General features: G+C 41.4%; 1 protein-coding gene and 1 pseudogene across 10 annotated transcripts in view; both read right to left on the bottom strand.

Annotated features, from left to right (window-relative positions):
* The window catches only part of ANKS1B (ankyrin repeat and sterile alpha motif domain containing 1B), a 1,038,970-nt gene that overhangs the window by 187,596 nt on the left and 836,848 nt on the right, over positions 1-14,526 (bottom strand). The gene's annotated exons all lie outside the window — the stretch shown is intronic.
* On the bottom strand, positions 12,923-14,157 carry LOC129516831 (cytosolic purine 5'-nucleotidase-like; annotated as a pseudogene).

Here is a 14,526-nt window from a genome sequence, read left to right as displayed (position 1 = left end):
TAATTTCCACCTTCACTTCAGTTGTAGTTTAGTAGTTTAGCATTCTCTCTCTTCTCTGTATCTTTCTACCCGGCTGTAATGGTTAGGTCTCCTGCTGTTTATCCTTAAATACTTTCCCTTCTGTTTTAATTTTTAGTGGGCTGTTTTCTGTGGTTTCAACCTAGGACACAGCTGTAGCTGCATGTGTTGCACAGTAATAACTCAGATAGGGTTGGTTTACCTCTCGTGAAGAACCAGTGAGGGGAAGAGCTGGAGGCGGGGGGTGGGGGGGGGAGGTTCATACAAACCCATCATTTTAAGAGAAGAAACTGAGGTGTTAAGTGGTTAAGTGAATCACCTAACTTCTTATCGTTGGATTATGCTCTGGACTTGTAGGTATGGATATATTCAGGGGTAGATTCTAAGTCCTAGCACCTTGCAATGTAAACTGAGGAACCAGTGATTTGGATGATGGAGCTGAGGATGGGCACGGAAATGACACTGAGTGCTGCTTCTGAGCCAGACACTGTGCTAGATGCTTTGTATCATGGTTCACATTAAGATCCACAACAACCTAATAAGGGAGGGGTAATTATGCCCATTTCACCAAAACAACAAACAAAAGAAAATCCACACTAAAAAGAAGCTCTTGGGAGAGTAAGTAAGAGACGCAAAGGCACATGGTAAGTGACTCATGTCACTCACTTGCCTGACTTCCCATCCTTTCTCTTTCCTCTACATCAGGAACAGAATAATATATGATATTCTGGAAGGCTGAGGTGCAAGCGTGAGCCACTTTTAAGCGGTTGGGAAACCTAAAGCATTTGGAACCATGTGAAGACAATGCCTCTCGGTGTCTGCTGCTTCCTAGGTGCAGCCCCCTGCACTCTTCCGTTCCCAACAAACCAGACCCGGCTAGCCACTGGCACCCCACCCACCTACCCAAGAAAACCCAAAGCTAGGAGGTACGAAGTCAAGGAATTTGCTCGATCCTCACATTTTCACTTTTGACTCTTTGAGGTTGTGGTGAGCCTTCTTGGTCCCCAGCACTCCAAAGTGGCTCAGCTTGGCTGCTGAATAAGAAAGCTGGACTCTGCCATAGGGTCCCTTCCCGAAATACCCCAGGAATGCTGGACAGCAGAGGCTTGCTTTAAATCTCCTGCCTTCTTATTCTTTAGCCCTTTGGTCTTTAGCTATTTCCGTTGCTTCCGCAGAGCCAGAGAAATGGGCGGGAAATAATGTAGAGGTCAAGGGTCAGTTAAGGGAATCTACCTATTTCCTGATCCCTGGGGCTTTCTGAATGAGTCATCCTGGAATTGGAGGAGGGTATCCAATAGAGACTCCAGAATGCCTCATTCTCAAGAGATAGCCTCTAGGATGCTGAGATTAGCAGTAAACCCTGAGAAGTCAAGAGCCATGATGATGATGATGATGATGATGATGGGGCTGGAAACTATAACTACAAGCACAGTGGGAAGGTTGGGAGTGGGAAAGGCTGAAGGAAGTAATGGTTGTCTTCTAAGAGGGCACGGTGGCCACGTTGTGTGAGAGATGAAGTGAAAGTCACGAATGAAGCTGCACTGAGAAGGTCAGGTTTAAGTGGTTCAGCGCCACAGTGTTCCGCCCCATAGTGACATATCAAAGGATCTCTACTAAGGTCTTTAGAAACAGCAGAGTGTTCCATCTGCCTACAAAGGATTTATAGCCCACAGAAACTAGATTAGAGATTTCAAAATGACCTCAGTTAGTTAAAATTTCAGATTTTCGAATCCTGCCTCCAAAAGGTCTGACTGTGCCATGGGAATAACCCCAGGTGATTCTAGCAGGGAGCCTCACTGGAAACATCTGGGTTAGGTAATCTCAACTTCTGTAATTGTGGGTTTTTAGATGCCCCTTCTTATGGTGCTTCTGGGGCATCCTTAATTTTGTCTTTTCCAGCTCAGAGATTTTTTAATATGAGTGTCTGGTGCTCATGTATAAAGCTCAAGGGATCCAGGAACCCCTGAAACTGCATGCAGGATTTCACATGTATATGAACTACGTGCAGTCTCCAAGGAACCTACGGTCCCCAGCAGGTGAGAATCACCGCTTCTGCTGCGCTACCCCTCACCTTTCTGCCCTGACTCCCTGGAGCTGGCACGTGGCTTTCTGTCCTGGCCAGTCTTCCTGGCTTCCATGCCCAGTGTATCTATTTTGGAATTTCATATTCAACTCTAAAACACAGATTATTAGGAAAAGAGCGGGGTGAATTCCATGTTCCTGTTGAAATTAATTTTCGGGGGAAGGAGATGCCTGTGGCGGTTTTCATAGAATACTGCTGTCCTCTGCTTTAATGAGCGACTTAGAAATATCCGTCTATTTTGCTCATGCTACTATCTCCATTCTTTGTCCCCTAAAGCCCACCCTTTTTGCTGAACCACCTTAAGTAGGGTTCCCATTGTGTTACTTTGTTCTAGGTCCTTTGTTGCCCTCATCATGCTTCACTGTCCACAGAACAAAGTCCTGACTCCTTGGCCTGGCATCTGTGCCCTTCACAATCTGTCTCCTGCTGCTCTCCTAATTGTTCCATGTTCCAGGCTAACTGTGCTCCCTGCCATTGTCCAAGCCCTGTCTGTGCTTTCTTCCCCCTGGGCCTGCATGGGATGCCCTTCCTTTCCTCTCCATCTGTCACAGTTTTACCCTAATTCAGGGCCTTCTTCCTCTCTCCCTTAGCCAAAAATTTAGCATCACTTGGATTCGGTTCACTTAGGTCTTATGGCATTTGTAACATATTGATTCATGTTTTATCATTCGCGACTTCTGTTTCTCTTCTTTCTTACCAGATCCGAATCAGGCCCCATGCTGATTTTAACTCTGTACCTGGTGTGCTGCCGTCACAGTACTGAGCATACCACAAGCCCTCGATAAAATCTGGTGAATACGATTTAAAAACCTCGATGTGGTTACTTTAATTTAGGAAAATAAGTCTGTTTGTCTTTTCTCCTGGTAATCTAAGTTGAGCATAGCTTGAGGATGGCATGTAAATTACATTTACTCTTCATGAGTTAGAGAAGGCTTCATTGAAACTTATGATTTAAAAATTTTCTTAATTTCATTTTTTTAGTAACACCTGGGAGGCTTACTGTACTGTAAGTACAGTAGTATTTTTATCCCTTTTGACTGGTGATGAGGCCACAGAGTGGCTAGGATATAAAATGGGCTAGATCTCATGCCTTCTGAAAACACATCAGGAAAAGCCTAGCATTGACTATGCTAAGAAGGGAATACAAATGTATTCAGACATTCCCAAAGTCAACAGTCCTATGGGTCAAAAGGTATGGTTCAGTGTAGACACTACCCTGATAATGGACCATTGAAAAAATTTTTTTTCTTTGAAAAATTTCAAAGACAAAAAAAATGTTTTCTTTGAAATTTTTCAAAGACAAAAACTTTTTTTTTTTCATTTGTCTTTCTGTTCCTTAAATAAGGACATACCTGTAAGTCTAGTCTTTGGCCCTCTGCTTTCAGCCCTCTCCAGTGTGTGTCTTGGGGGCCTACCCTTGCCTCACTGTTTTCATCATCACCACTTCTGACTTTTCCAGTGTCTTTGTCTGTAGTGATAACTACTCCCCCAATCTCCACCTCAGGGTAATAACAGTTTGCTGGAAGTCTCCATGTGGAGTTCTGCTATCACTTTAAACTTCCAATAGCTAAATCCAAACTCATCTATTCCTTCACCAAACTTAGCTTCTTTTCAATCATTTGTTTTAATGGCCATTCTATTATTGAGGTTTGAGTCATTGTGGTCTTCAACTTCTTCATTCTTCGTAGTTTATTCGTTGAGTCTTATCAATTCTTCCTTTAAAGTGTTTATTTACTATGTCCACTGGAGGATCTAGAGGCTTTTTTGGCAAAGATTGCATCTTTCTTTAGAGCCTCTCACCTTGCACAGATTCTTTTCTTTCTATTTCCATCACTGTATTTCTAAGCCAGTGCATCTGCTGCCTCATCCTTAAACTAGAGTAATAATACTTACCTGATTAATGTTTCTAAAATGTAAAATGAATTATGTTACTCTCCTCCCACCTCCAAATTCCATTGGTGTCCATTTGATCATAGGATAAATCCCTTAGTCTGCAGCTTGGCAGACAAAGCCTCCCACAGTATGATCCAACTGATCATCCCATCTGTATTGTCTAATACTCCCCCATAGGAATTCTTTGCCCTGTGAAAAGTCTTCTGTTCACTCTCCCAGAATGTATCTTCCACTGTTTTGCTTTGGTTACTCAGTTTACTTCTTTTTTTTCCTCCAGTCTGTTTCTTCTGATCCTTTTCATTTAGGGCCTAACTCCTGTCTCATCTTTTTGAGATGTATTTTCCTAGATATTTAAGTCCACATCTCGAAAGTTGTTGGGCCCTTTTTTGTTTCTATCTTTGTCACTAAATGTGTTGTCAAATGATGGGCAGCATTGACACTGGCTGGGAGATCGTTGGAGCCATAGAATCTCAGGGCCCCACCTCAGACCTGCTGAATTTTAATCTGTACTTTATAGCAAGATGCCTGAAGGGATTTGTGAAGCTTGAGAGACCCTGATCTACTCCACTAAGACATGTAAACAATACTTAATTATACATTGATTTATATACTTATCTGTACTTCTCAAGATCCTTGAAGTCTATAAACCTGTTTTGTTTCTTTTTTGCATCTCTCGCAAACACAATTTCATGGCAAAGATTGTGCTTAATAAATAAATTTTGATGTCCTTTCCTTGGTTGTCCTATTAAGAAGGGAAAAAACCACAAAACTCATAGAAAGTGAAATAACCTTTGGCTGTTGTTTCCATGAAGAGAAGGTCAGTTCATTCCACCTTTAGTTGGCAAAGAAAGCAGTAACAGGTCCCTCATGTGACGATCTTTTTGTATCCCTATTGCACCTTGGGCACCTCCCATTAAAACAGCTTTCTCTTTGTATTCAGCTGTGCAGTGTCTTTCTTGCCACCTAGACAGCTATGTCTTAGTCATTCATTCATCAATAGCACCTTGCCCATCAGTGGCACATAGTGAATAAATATTTACAGATTTGAATTAATAAATGAATGAATAACTTATTACGTGAATACATTATAGAGATTAAATCTAGGCCTCTGCTGGATGTTTCTTACCATAGTGTACGTTTATTATACAGTTACTGTCATGTGCTTGAAGAATGTACATTTATCACCATACTTTATACAACAGATAAACTGACAGACTCTCCAAACCAGAGATCTGCGGCTTTGTTTTTACTCAATTGCTACCACATTTCAATTTTTGAGGGCTAAAGATGAGAAATATGAAGGTTGAAAGTAGAAGCAGGAATGAAATGCAAGAATCTTATGCGAAGAGTCTCTTATATTCAATTGACAAGGATTTAAAGGGAGACCCAAATAAAAAGAACTGTTCAATTATAAATGTCTCAATATTCACCTGACAAAGTGCTTTCCTCTAACAAGTCCATCAAACAAAAAGAAGGTAAGATAAATGACTATAGAACAAAGTGGTGTATATGTAGCTTGATGGTACATGGTATTTCACAATTTTATTTTATGTCTGAAAAACATACGAGGTTTTGCTGAGCTTAGTAAAGAAATGTCTGCCTTGTGGCCAATGTTGTCCTTAAGTGGAGCAAACAGAAATCTGAGAACAGAGGGTGTCACTCTAGTCTTTCACAGACGTAAGTTCATAAGAGCCTAAAGAACACAATAGTATTATAGATGCCTCCAGCATGCATTTGTACAGTTCCTTAACGTTTTGCATGGGAATGTGTCTTGTTTCTGCCAAAAGACTGCAAGAAGGGCAGGGACATATATATTATAATTCTGTCCATAATTAAAACAATGCCCAGCACGTACAGCTTCAGTCTATCCTTCCTTCCTTCCAGCAACTATTTATTGACTGATTGAGATGGAATATGGAGATATTCTAAGATATTCTACCTGTAGAATAGAATATTCTAGTCAAGTGCTATCATATATACCTGGGGGAAAAATTACTCATCAAAGTAAAAATCCTTTTCATGGAACTTCTCTGCATTCTGATGGAACAAAAAGACAATATATAAAATAAATGAAATACAGAATCACTATAGGTACTGTAGGTAAAAATCAGGGAAAGATGTTGGGGAAGTATACTTTTAAATAAGGAGTTAAAGGAGACTCCCCAAAAGAAAGTGACATTTATGGAAGGATGAGAAGAAGATGAAAGATGTAGCTACCTTGGGAAGGAGTATCCTTTGGAACAGAATGCAAGTACAAAGGGCAAGAGGTAGGTGAATGCTGCTATGAACTGGGAACAGTGAGAAAGGCCTCTCTTGGGTTTGGAATCCAAGGAGCTTGGGGGGAGAGTAGCAGGAGAGATGAAGTCAGGTCTTCCATCTTAATAGGATCTCTCTGGTGGCTACAGTGAGAAAAGCCTGAGAGGGAGAAGGTGGAGTCAGGAGACCAGTTGAGAGGCCACTGCAGTAATACGGACCGGAGATAATGGTGGATTGTATCAGAGGAGCCGCAGTGGATGAGGTGAGGAGGCGCCACGTTTCTGGATATGTGCTGAGGGTACATCCAACAGGATGTGCTGGCATTGGAATTGGAGTTATGAGAGGCAGAGAGACATTGAGGACACAGGCATTCATGATTTTTGGCCTGAGCAACTAAGAAGATGCAGTTTCCCTCAAATGAGATACGGGGATGGCTGCCAGTAAAGTTTTCCAGAGAATATCAGGAATTTAGGGACCCCTGAGTGGCTCAGCGGGTTTAGCACCTGCCTTCAGCCTGGGGTGTGATCCTGGAGTCTCAGGATCGAATCCCGCGTCAGGCTCCCTGCATAGAGTCTGCTTCTCCCTCTGCCTGTGTCTCTGCCTTTCTCGCTCTCTGTGTCTCTCATGAATAAATAAATAAAATCTTTAAAAGAAAGGAATTCAGTTTGAGCCATGTTTAATTTGATGTATGTTTTAGATAAGTGAAGATGTTGAGGAGGCAGCTAGATATTTGTGGAGTGAATGAATAAGCAGGATCTCAGTCAGGGGTTAATGCTCTCTTAGACATGAATCAACATTTCCCCCTCCCAGACCTGACAGAATTCCTGACCACCTGCTGGTCATCTCCCCTCTGATGTTCCTTCAATCCCTCAACATGTCTTCATTTTCTTTCTCCCAAACCTGGTCTCCCTCTTTGTGAGTGTAGTGAACGGTACCTCCAGACACTCAAGCATCCCTTCCATTTCTTCAAGCCCATGTCTGCTGGTCACCAAACCTTATTAATCCTGCCTTCACGTTGTCTCTAGAATCCATCTCTCCTGTCTTTACTGTTGCTTTTTGCAGCTAGTTTTCATCAATGGAGCAGAATAGAGAACACAGAAATGGGCCCTCAACTCTATTGTCAACTAATATTCAACAAAGCAGGAAAGGATATCCACTGGAAAAAGGAGAGTCTATTTGATAAATGGTGTTGGGAAAATTGGACAGCCACATGCAGAAGGATGAAACTGGATCATTCTCTTACACCATACACAAAGATAAACTCAAAATGGATGAAAGATCTAAATGTGAGACAGCAATCCATCAAAACCCTAGAGCCAACATCCTTTTTGAACTTGGCCACAGCAACTTTTTGCAAGATGCATCTATGAAGGCAAAAGAAACCAAAGCAAAAATAACTATTGGGACTTCATCAGGATAAAAAGCTTCTGCACAGCAAAGGAAACAATCCACAAAACTAACAGACAAACTACAGAGTGGGAGAAGATATTTGCAAATGACATAGGAGATAAAGGGCTAGTATCCAAGATCTATAAAGAACTTATGAAACTCAACACCCAAGAAACAAACAATCCAATCATGAAATGCGCAGAAGACATGAACAGAAATTTCACCAAAGAAGACATAGACATGGCCAACAAGCACATGAAAAACGCTCCACATCACTTGCCATCAGGGAAATACAAATAAAAACACAATGGGATACCACCTCACACCAGTGGGAATGGCTAAAATTAACAAGACAGGAGACAACAAATGTTGGAGAGGATGTGGAGAAAAGGGAACACTCTTGCACTGTTGGTGGGAATCCAAATTGGTACAGCCACTCTGGAAGAGTGGAGGTTCCTCAAAAAGTTAAAAGTAGAATTGCCCTATGACCCAACAATTGCACTGCTGGGGATTTACCCCAAAGATGCAGATGTAGTGAAACACTGGGACACCTGCACCCCAATGTTCATAGTAGCACTGTCCACAGTAGCCAAACTGTGGAAGGAGCCCAGATGTTCAGTGACAGATGAATGGATAAAGAAGATGTGGTCCACACATACAATGGAATATTACTCAGCCATTAGAAACGACAAATACCCACCATTTGCTTCGACGTGGATGGAACTGGAGGGTATTATGCTGAGTGAAATAAGTCAGTCGGAGAAGGACAATCATCATATGATTTCACTCATATGGGGAATATAAGAAATAGTGAAAGGGACCATAAGGGAAAAGAGGGGAACTGAGTGGGGAAAATTAGAGAGGGAGACAAACCATGAGAGACTCCTAACTCTGGGAAACAAACAAAGGATTGTGTGAGGGGAGGTGGATGGGGGGATGGGGTAACTGAGGGACAGGCGCTGAGGAGGGCACTTGATGGGATGAGCACTGGGTGTTATACTATATGTTGGCAAATCAAACTTCAATAAAAACAAAAAATAAAAAAATAAAAAACCAATTAGGTTTCATCATCTATACCTGGATTATGTCAATCTTCTCTTACTTGGTTTCCCAGTCTCTAATTCATCCTTTACATAGCTCCCATAGTGGTTTTCTAAAATGCAAATGTGGTCATGTCCCCTGTCCACTTAAAAATTTCCCAAAGGCCTCCTTCTTTCTGTCTTTCCTCCTTCTTTCTGAATATTCAGAGCTTGGTCTACAGGAATGATCATAATCTGGCCTACGTCTCTCTCAGATTTATTGTTTCACATACAACACATCACTCCTCTCCATTAGCTACACTGTCCTACCGGTAGTTAATTGATTTGTTCATTTAATGTTCAAATGTATGGAGAGTGCTTCCTATGTTACCAGCAGCTGTGTTAAGCTCTGGGGATACGATGTTGGATGTGGCCGACTTAGTTCCTGCTTTCATGGAAGCACACCTTCTCCATTACCATACCTTTGCACCTTGACCCCTCTGCCTTGAGTTTATTACTACCTTCCCTTCCCTGCACCTGACTGCCACTCAGAGAACACCAACTCACCTTTTAAGATTCAGCTCACATCATTTCCTTGTATTAGCACTTTTCTTAACCTCATTGTTTCTTCTAAAAATGTTTCCTTCCTCAAAAGGTACTGAATAACTTAATAGCTCTGGAAGTGAAGATGTCTCTAAATACATCCCAGGTTCAGTTCAGAACGTTGTGTTTTCTATCATACTAGGAGATTACAGTTCAAGGAATAGGATTTTCTTCTTGATTCTAAGAGGCAATAAAGTTTCCTTTTTCTGGATTTGTCCCTCTGTCCTTGGGCTCCACAAATGGGATAAGTAATTGTTCACTTGTCACAGAGTGAGTTGAATCCAAATGCACTGGATGACACATGTAGTGGCTGTTCCAGAATATTTGTATAGTAAAATCTTAAGGGTGCTGGTCTCGTTGGTAAAGGTGCCTGGGAATTTGTCTTAAAGTTGAGTTTGTGTAGCAAGCTCACAATTTTTACTTAAATTAACATACATATATTTGAGCTAGCTTGGTGGGGGGCTGATAAAGATGGGAGTTGAAGGCTCTTTTGAGCCATCCCTTAGTGTTAACCACCGAACAGAAACATGGCAGCATGGCTGCATTATACACAGCTGCCCTGACTTCCTGATCTGCTCTTCTCTGTAGTTCCTACAGAAGGTATACCGCTTGGGAATGAAAACACCTAGGGATACAGAAATGTGTAAATAGATGGAGGAGGAGGTAGGTAATGAGGATGAGTACCAAGAAAAGTAAAAACCTTCCTCATGTGTCTGTACCCATCACTTAAGGGGTGCTTTAATACAGGAGTGAGCATTTTACTCAGGCTAAGAAATCCTAGAAACTCTGCCCCCAAATTCTATCTATGCCTCTTCTCTCTTCTTCTCTCTTTCTCTGTTTCTCCACCTCCCCACTTCTCTCTGAATGCACACCTATACACATTTAGGTGATTTCAGAAAGCTTCATTGGGGAATAACTATATTTTATAAATATGCGACAGTACTGAAACCAAGTATTCCAGTAAGAGAGCCTAAAAACTCTTAGTTCCCTTCCTTTCTGACTCACTTGTAGGCTGTACATGGTGGTATGTCTTAGAATGGCGTTTTAAAAATGAACACCTGGTACTTTCTTGCCTTGTCTCTAGCTGATTAGGTAATCAACAACCAAGTTATCACTGTGAAGCATTTTAAAGAATATGTATAAAGTCACTCTGACTGTGATTAAAAACCACAGCCTCCACGCTGGTACAATAGGGTGAACCCTCCATGATGGCTGCTAGGCCATTTTTGGTCACACATATTTGCTCACACCTGGCACACACAAATCCACACATCTAAACACTTTAACCAGATCAGTCTTTTCTTTTGGGATCATACCCAATATTTAAAGATAATATTTCATCCGTGATTGTCAATCAGGGTTCTAAAATCCTATGAATATATTTATAAGCTAACACCTTAAATAATTTATGAAGGACACCAATCTGCTGTGCAGAAGAACTAGCACAGCCACCGTTAATATTTTTAATTTATTTAAAGAGAAGCCTGTTCTGTTAATACTTAAAATATAGTTACATCTGCATGTAGCTGATTATCAGTTTGTCACAACATTTAAATTTATCAGTGAGACACTTCATAAATTAAAGTCATGTCAGATACGGGACTATTCTGATTATGGAGGCTTATGATTCGATGATGATTATGAGTGCCTTGCTTAATAATTATAATGACTTAATGACTCGGGGTTATACTTTACAACAAAAATTGCACATTTAATAGTATGGGAAGGAATGATATATAGTAAATGGACAAGAAAAAAAGCATCAATCCTGAAGCTTTAAATTAGATTCCTATTGATCTGATGTATGAAATTTCCTTGCTATGTTTTCATGGTGGTCAGTCTCCGTTATTGCACATTAGTGATCTTGCTGGCTGTGTATAATAGACAGGCTAAATGCCAGAGAATGGGCATACTCAGAGCTCAACACTGAGGACTGGGATTTACTACTGAAATTGCAAATTTCTTCCCTGCCTTTGCCCTATCTCTGTTCAGAAAGCTGAGCCACAGACTCGTGTAATTGCTTCAGGTATGTGTCAAGCTAAAGATGGGGGTGGTCCTGCCTGTTATCTGGTAGAGTCTGGGTGGCATGTACCTAACTCTTCCACAGCCCCTTAGTCAAGATTTAGACATTTCCTCTGAGGCCAGTCGTTTGCACGGTAATATCTATGGAATGATAACATGGACTCTGGAGTCAGATTCATTTTACTCATTCTGTCATTTGAAAGGTATTTATTGAGTGCCCGCAGGCCAGGCATAGTTCTAGATGCTGGGAATACCACAGTGATCCTGCCTCCAAGGTCTTCACTTGTAACGACTACCTAGGATAGTCTGACTCTACCTGCTAATCTCAGGCAAGATGTCTTACTCTTCTGAATTCCAGTCTCCTAATTCATACCAGATTCATCATAAAGCACCTAATACGGTGCCTGGCACATTGCAAAAGTCAGTTATTTCTTTTTTCTTTTCTTTTTTTAATTTTAGAAATATTATACTTTATTGAATTCTAGAGCAGCTAAATCTACCATCTGTGTTCACCAGTAAGAATGGAAGGAATATAGGAAGGGTAAAGTACAAGTCTACACTATGCTGGAACTGCTGTAGCCACTTTGACTGCACCTTTAGTACACAGTAATGATCCATTCTTGTTCAAAACAACAAGAAGTGATTTCTCTTGGGATTCTGAAGTGAATTTATTCACACTGATTGTGCCCTCTGCTTTAGGAAGGTTCTGACTTCACCCTTTTCCCATCCTCTAAAGCTTGACTTTGAACTATAGCAATCCATCCTAAAGGACAGAGAAAGCTGGGACTCTGGGAGCATGAGCCACACTAGCCCACACTAAGAAGTTCACTCAGTTATGCTCTAATGAAAGAAGGAGGTTCCTCCTTTTCCTTTTCACAGAGCTTGTTCCTTTGTCCTCTTTCAGCTTAAATTCTTTCTACAGATTCATCCCAGATGAGAAAAAAGATGGTTTTTGGATAATAAGCATCTCTGCTATCAAAAAAATATAAGAAGAGATGAAGACTTTTACCTCAAAACAGAATCACTGCAGTGCATTCCAGACCAGCCCTCAGCAAAGCAAACCCTTGTGCAAGGCCACTGCAGCCCCTAGTTTGCCCACAGGCACGGAGGACACTTGAAAGCTCATAAAAGGAACCCTGACCTGAACAGACTACATTTGATAATGGGAACAATATATTTCTCCACTGATATATTATACTGTGTAATGCACGGAGAAATTCAGGATGGACTTTGGAGTAAGAGCACAATTTGTAACATAACATCATTTTTGGATCACCTCTTCCCATCACCCTTGCTCCACTCTGAGACTCTTCACCACCCCTGGTGTAGCCAATACATACTGAGGATGTAACAAGACAAGGAAACAGTGTCACAAGCCACGTTGGAGCCATCTGCATGCAGTTCAGCCCAGCTTTACCCTTACTTTCTTTCAATACAGACTCCATTACAATTTGAACCATCTGCAAAGAGTGCAAACAAAACTAAGAAGTATCGCTCTATGATTAAAATATTTTAAAGTCTTCAGAAACTTTCCAGATATACCTTTGATGGAGCTCCCTACCCACCACTAGAACCCATCCTCTGCTCCTGTGAGTCCTGCCAGACTTGTTTAATGGATGCTCAGTTTTGGTTTTCCTCCTTATTCTTCTTCCTGTTCCTCTTCCTCATCATCATCTTCATCATGGCAGTGTGTAATTTCCTTGGGGCCAGTGAGAAGAGGTTGGGGGGTTTAATCTCACTAATCGACCAGGTCAACTGGTGCCGCTTATAGTCAGTATCTTTGAAATCAAATGATGTGCGGTTCCCGGTGGCAAGAGGGGACTCCATTTCATTGATATCTACATGTGTGTGTTCCACCGTTGATTCATGAGGCATCAAGACATGAGCAGCTCTGAAGAGGTAGCTGAATGGATAATACAGCAGGTTGATGAAAGATGCTGCATAGAGATCAGCATATTGCATCACCTGACTGGCAAAGAGGGTCTGTCGGGAGCCACTGCGAAACTGGCTTCCCATCATCCCATAGCACATGTCCATGTTATGAGTTACTTTCTTAATTCATCCCTGAATGGAACTAATGTCTGGGCGCTCATTGCTGCTGCTGTCAAGATGCTTGTAGAGTTCAGTCAAGAAAATATCCAAGCTCTGAAACTCTTCGAAAAGTGCACTCTTAATAGTCCAGACATGCAGCTGCATGTTCAGGAATCACCAAGGAAGTTCGCCACCCTTGCCGTTTCTTTGATTTTAAAATGCCTCCAAAAATGTGATCTCCAGTATACAAAATATCTTTGCCCTTGGCTCCCAAGAGATCACAGACTGTATCTGATGAACCTCCTGAGTAGACGATGCCATGCTGTAAGGGCCCTGTGTAGGTACCAATTTTCAGCTTGCCAGTTTTAGTATCCACCTGACACAGTACAGTGCCTTCTCCAAAAAAGAGTGGCTTCTGTGCATCCACCAAAATCAGGTCAAAGTAGGACTGCCATGGTTGATGGGAACTCCCAGGCTTGGGGCCATGTGGGAAATCAAACAGGTAAGTCATAATTTTATCTGTATATTTATAGTTACTGTTGGTGGCAAGAAACACTTTCCCTACTTCTTTCATTTGGCTCAAAAGCAAAGGCAGTTTTCCATCTTTGACTACATACTTCTCAAGATTTTCAACTGTCTTTTCCTTAAGGGAACCCTTGTAATGAACCCAGTCGACAGCATCTCTTACATCCTGGAACATACTTAGGTAAGACATGAAGAGGTCCCCCATCTTTAAATCCTGTTTCACAGCTGGTATATCTAGGACAATTAGTAAAAAAATCTACAAGGCAGGCCAACAGGTAGGTCTCTGGTAGGTTGAATAGTGTGTTCAAAATGTAAAATCTTTCATCATAGTTCCTTCTAGCACCATGGTCCGTGCTCAGATGTGCACCTCTAGTGCCTTCTCTTGGGGTTTTCTCAGTCATCCTGACCAGATATCGTACTGAAAATATTATGCAAACCGTTTAAGCTTTACTAATCAATAAATGATTTAAAGCCAAAAAAAAAGTGTCATCTCGCCGGATAAATTTATTTGGATACTGCTCTCTAGTTTCTGGTCCTCTTATGAAGTTAAATCCATGTGCACAGACCAAAAGATTTCCATATGCATCAACTTTCAAAAGATTTCCATATAGTGTATCAAAAACAAGTCCCCTGGTAGGGAATGTAGAATCATAAGCAAAGCTGAGCGGTTCCTGAGGGTAGCCAAAA

The sequence above is a fragment of the Nyctereutes procyonoides genome, unplaced genomic scaffold (assembly GCF_905146905.1).
Source record: "Nyctereutes procyonoides isolate TBG_1078 unplaced genomic scaffold, NYPRO_anot_genome, whole genome shotgun sequence".
NCBI classification, from domain to species: Eukaryota; Metazoa; Chordata; class Mammalia; order Carnivora; family Canidae; genus Nyctereutes; species Nyctereutes procyonoides.
The sequence above is the reverse complement of the archived record's forward strand: the minus strand, read 5'-3'. Positions and strand labels throughout refer to the sequence as shown.